We start from the raw sequence: 5,918 nt of genomic DNA on the forward strand, positions 1-5,918 counted from the left end.
CTCGGAGCGGGAGCGCGTAGCGCCGAGTTGCTCTCTGTGCCTCCGGGCGAGCTGGGCTTTCCTGAGCTTATCACCGGGTATTTCGGGCCGTGTTTTCTTTCTGCTGATAAAGAGCTTCCCTTGTTCTCCGCTGTCCTCCCGCGAGTTGCGGCGTTCGCGAGTTTTTAAGCGACGCGTCCCGAGAGAAGGAAGGTGGTGGCAGAGCTTCCCGCTATGTGATAATTACCTGAGGTTAGCTGCAGGTGGGTTTGCTTTGCTCTTGAACTTACTAAGAATGAATTACAGCCTATGGCATCTTACAAGTGGCAAATTCTAATGGAAAGGCTTTGTCGTGGTAAGTTTAATTGGTTTTTATATTAGTGTCAAACTTTTTCAGTTTTCTACTTGTTATTTGAAGGGAGATGGAAAAATCCTGGTAACACAACTTAGATATATCCTTAAAAATGTTTGAGGATCTTCACAGGATGGTTGCAAAATGTAAAGCAGGACTAAATGCCGTCTTATTAAAGTACAAGTGAATGCATTTTATGATACAGATATGAGCAACGTGGGATAAATGGGTTCTCTCCTTGTTCAATTTTTGTCTGAAAAAGAAAAAAAACTACAATATTGAAGTGACTTGAATATTTATCCAAACCGTTCTAGTTCAGTAGGTGCTGGTGGTTGAATATGTACTGCTTGCTTTGGTCCATCTGCCTCAAATAGATGTTGCCAACAAAAAAAACCCTTTTTTTTTGTAAAAGCAGTGCTTGGTGGTGACTGAAACCACAGTAGCTGGCCACTGGGGTTCAAAGGGCCTAAAAGGGACTTGGATAAGTGTTTTCAGTTTTTTTCTAGCAGAGAGAGAAACACAGAAACCATCAAATAGATAATCTTGTCAAGGAGTTTCAGCAAGGCCCTGGCAGACAAAATTATGCTGGTAACCTATGTCAGGCTCTCATCCCTTGACTTTCTAGATAGTAAATTCCCTGTGGCAATTGGTAGTATGTTGAAGATATGATATAAATTTGGGCCCTTGAAAGCTACTGTGGTATCTACTCTTACTTATATTGTGTGCTGTGTACTGTGCTAGCTGTAGAATATAAATAGAAGTGAGAAATACATCAGAGAAGACCAGTCTGGCACTTCATAAAGGCAGGTCTGAGCTGAGCTTCATTCAGCACTGGTCCATTGAACAGTGAGCACTAGGCATGGCTCTTGCCCTGGGGTTAGAAGGGTTTCACTTGATGGATGACAGTAACGAGGTGGTAGTAGTGGAGAGAAGATGATGATTGCAACTGGGTACGTAGAAAGGTCTTTCTAATGTCGTTCTGATGGTTTGTTTTACTGTAGGGTGACCTCTACTAATTCTTGCTACTGTCTGGTAGTCACAGGAATAGGACAGCCACCCAAATCCCTTTAGTCTAGACGCTGTTATAATATGCTATGCAAATACTTACTTGTGACCTGAGCAAGCCCTAGATGAGGAAGTTGCAAAAAAGTTTCGCTTTATGGAGTGTCTGTGCATGCCTTCGTGCTTTGAGAAACCATAGTCTGAGTTTGAATGGGTTTGTGTGTTTTTTTTAATAACAATTAATAAGCGAGAAATTCTTAAACAGATAATCCACAGGATTGCTTCTTTCCTATGCTCTTTTCTAATTTCCTGTGGGGCAATTGCTTGGATACTGTAAGTGTGCTCAAAAAATGAGATGTTTTTCTATGCAGTAAATTGTTATTGCAGTAAATTGCACACAGTTTATCAGGCAGTATCATCACTGGCCCTCTTCAGATAACAAACTTGTATTCTAGATACGCAGCTGATTATTTGCTAATTAAGAAACCTATAAAGAGTGTTTGTGAAAACATAAAGCAGCGTGTGAATTTTAATTGCTTTGACATTACTGGTAATTCCTCGTTGTTTTCTTACAGCTCTTTCATCCTAGATAACTCTAAACTCTGTTTATTTTAAGTGTATAGGGGCCAATATGGAATAAAATCCCAGTTTGCTAAGCGATGTACAAACATCATTTTACAGCCTGTTTATCGCTCAGTTCCTAGTTACCAACCGGGAGTGGAAATCCACTGTTCCAGCCCTTGCACAGATGGAGAGCAATAGAGAGCTCCTGCTTTGAGGAGCTAGCAGGAGAGCACAGCGTGAGGATGGGCAGGAAGAAAGGCAAAGGCAAACAGACCATGCTGTGGTAGCAGACCAACAACAAAATTTGAATGGCAGAGGAAAAAGCATTAGAAAGCGTGTGACATCTGTAGTGGTGGGTCCCTGCTTCCCACAGCTGGTCGGTGGGTTTTTTTGCCTGGAGGGACTGGCTGGCTCTTCCCCTGCAGGATGCTGAACAGTTCCACACTTCCTAAATAGTTGAGGGTAGCATGTGCGAATGCTTTATGTATAAGCAAACAAAAATGCGTGCTTGTGTGTTTATACATACATATATTTGTGTATGTATATGGGGAAGACTGATCTGCATTTTTCTTGGCTTTTGTTACTTATGCTTAGAACAAGGACAGCACAGGGGACAACAGAGAGACTCTGGCCACGTGTCCCTCTACTGTGTATCCCGTAACATCTACTCAAGGAGGTCATAAGTTTGGTTTTGTTGACCCATCTAACCCTAGGCTATTTTTCTGACACTGTATACAGTCTGTGACATAAACACGTGTTCACGAGGAACAAGATGGAGAGCAAACAGTCCCTCAAGAGCAATTAGGCAACATACAAAGAGGGCAATATCTGGCTTTTTATTATAAATATGGTGGTGGTCTTCACATGCCAGAATTATTTGCTGTGAGGTCACACCAAAGGAAGCTCTCAATGATAAGACTCACAGAAGATGGAAACAGATGCAATGATAAGGCAGCGATATATTCAGGCGATATACCCTCAGTACAGTGAAGAACAGTAGCTGGACTCAGCTGGGGGAAAAAGTACCTGAGAGTCTTTATTCAAGCAAAAGTGATTTGGTTCCAGATTTGAGAAGTGCCCAGGGAGTGAGGCTGCACACAGAGGGCATTTTCTGTACTGGCGTATCTCTTGGAGCTGAGACCCTCTCTGACTTTTTGGAGGCAGGGGACACCTAGACACACTACTCAGCGTGATGCACTTCTAGTGCATAAGTCTCTCAGTTTTACTGCCTAGGATGAGTATATATAGCTCTGCTCCAGCTGAGCTGCCCTCCAAACTCACTCCTTTTCCTGCACCATTTTCAGTGGTTACAGGCACCAGTGTAGCTACAGCTGCTGTAATTTCCAGTGTCTCTTTAGTCAGGTGATTGTTTTTATGGCCAGGCTTGGAACAGTGCATTTTCTGTGTTAGGCTGTTACCATGACATCCTCTTCATGTTACCCTTCCTTTTTTGCTATAAACTTCGTTGGTGTTATATACATATTTCCCTAATACAGCTGTTTTCTGTATTTATTATATTGTTCTATTCACTTTCTGTTATTGTAGATGCATAATGCTATTTAAGCCCAGTTACATAAACTGGGAAGGAGAAAATGAAAGCTGAGCTAAATGAAATATTTATTTTTGTCTAGCAAGATTTAAGGTGTAGCGAGAAGGACCTAAATGTAAAAGGCAGGCCATAAACTAAAAGCCTGCAGGTGGATCTAGATACTGTTATCTCCAGAGTCAACAGCTAGAGCTACACAGAGTTTTAGTTGATGTTTACAAGAGCAACGAGATCCCATGTGACTGAAAGATCCTCATCAATACCTTGGCTTGCACTGACATTGAACCAGCAGAGATTTGTGCCAGCTGTCAGGAAATACAACCCTGCAAATACAGTTTACTAAAATCATCTTGCCCACAGATGATGCAGCAGTGAGTGACTACTAAGGGGTAAGCATCAGAGATCACCTGTTGGTGATAATGGACTTTAAGGAACAGCATTGGCTCTTGGTATTGTGGAGCAGTGACATCTGTATAGAACCCACTTTAGTCACATATCCATTGGCTTGTCACAGATGAAATAGGGTTGATCCCCTGTAATTGGTCTTTCCAATTTCCTTCTTACCAAAATGTACTATTACTTTGGTTAAGTTATAGCCAGTTCGTTCTTCTCCAGACCTATTAATTAAAAAGAACTATGGGTACCTTACCAAGAGTGTGCATTCTGTGCTTATAATATCCTATTATAGTATACCTTTGACAGAAGTTGTTAAAGAGAAAAATCTTTATTCTATAAGGCAGTAGGCATATAGTATTCTGTAAGGCAATAGGCTAGCACTATATTGTTGGACTCTTTGGAAGGTGAGGAGACCACCTGATGAACTGTTGCTTCTGGTTAGCTGACTCACTCCTAGGTCTTCTGGTCAATGATGTAGTGTCTAGTACCTGTGCTTAAAAAGAGAAGGGAAAAAAAAAGCACAGGAACCTATTATATTTACATGCCTCTACCTAAAGAGAGATGTTCTTTGATATTATCAAATTCTCAGTTACAGCTGGTCAGGCTGGGTGGGAAGTAACAAGTAAGGATGTATAGCCAGCTGGAATTAACCGATAACTGTCTCGATAACCTGTCCAGCCAGGCAGGTTTGAGACACGCTACTAGCAGTGGATATCTAAAGACTGGGGGGGTGCCCTCTAAAAAGAGAAATGGTAATTCTTGTTAGTTGTTTGAAGATATGGGTTATTTTTACAGATACTTGTTTGTCGTACTCTATCCTTTTTAAATGCAGCTAAAAGAAAAATAACTACTAGAGAAAGAACTTATCAATTTTACAAAGACGATGCAATGCAACCTGCTGTGCTCTGTTCTGTAGATGATGTAGGCAGTTCCTTTCAACAGGCCCTACTTATTTCTGTTGCAGCCCAGCTCTCAAGTTACTTGTATCATTGGGGTTCAGGAAGTGATTGGAATTCAACAATCCTTTGTCCCATGAATCATGCCACAGATTCTTCCTTGGTATAAAAGCTTAATTTTCAGAAAAAGTACTAGTGGCTTAGGGTAGCATTGGTTGCATCGTTACCATACTTTACTACATCTCTTGCTTCTTTTCTGTTGAAGAGTAAGTTTAGATGAATTCTAGAAACTGTAGTGCAGACCCAGCTGCAAAGTAAAAGTGCTTTGGCTGGTAGGGTTCATTTAGTTTAGAGGAACTAGTACTGATTATATTAGCAAACATGGTTGGGGGAGGTGTGTGTGTGGGGGGGCAGTTATTTAATCAGGTCTCAGGTTATTCAAGTGACATGTGGTTAAGAAAACAGCTGTATTCTGTTGAATTCATAATGCACCTTGTGCCTGCTCTTCTTTTGGTCAGAATTCAGATAAGTTTCCACTCCAGGCAAAAGGACAGGGGATCAGAGGTCATGGCTGGGAAGGGTGTGATTCATAATCTATTTTTTAATTATTTTGAAGTTAATTGACCTTCGTCCTCACAATCTGAGACCAAGGCTAATGTTAACTGTTTTCTTCTGATTTACAGCTGGTATTCTGAGATGTAAATGAATGTTTATATACCAACATTGCACAGAATTTCCATGGCATAAAGTTTATGTGAGTTTATATTTTCTCATTAATCTAAATAGGAGTTTGGTGCCTTGGGAATGCCTCTTTTCCCTCATTGGTAGATTGTGAAGGTGAGGAGAGGAAGTGTCTGAAATGAGGCAAACAATTTTCAGGAGGGCACGTACTCAACTGCAGAAGTTGGTTTTTGTATATGAACATATAAACTTCAACTAAAATTGGGAATGAAGTTTCTTACCCCAGCCCTTTCGCATGTTTTTTTGCCTTCCTTGAGAACTGCTTTCAAATACAATTAGGAAATACTGCTTTTGCCTGCGATCTCAAGATTACTGTGAACTCTGGCCAAAATGCCATAGTTCAGAAGCACAGGGCAATGGCGGTGACTGGAGCTGCAGTTTATAAAAGGGTCATTTGTATGACTCCTTCCATGATACTTTCCTCCAGAAAAAAGTAGTTTGC

Source organism: Aptenodytes forsteri, unplaced genomic scaffold (genome assembly GCF_000699145.1).
Source record: "Aptenodytes forsteri isolate BGI_AS27 unplaced genomic scaffold, ASM69914v1 Scaffold309, whole genome shotgun sequence".
NCBI classification, from domain to species: domain Eukaryota; kingdom Metazoa; phylum Chordata; class Aves; order Sphenisciformes; family Spheniscidae; genus Aptenodytes; species Aptenodytes forsteri.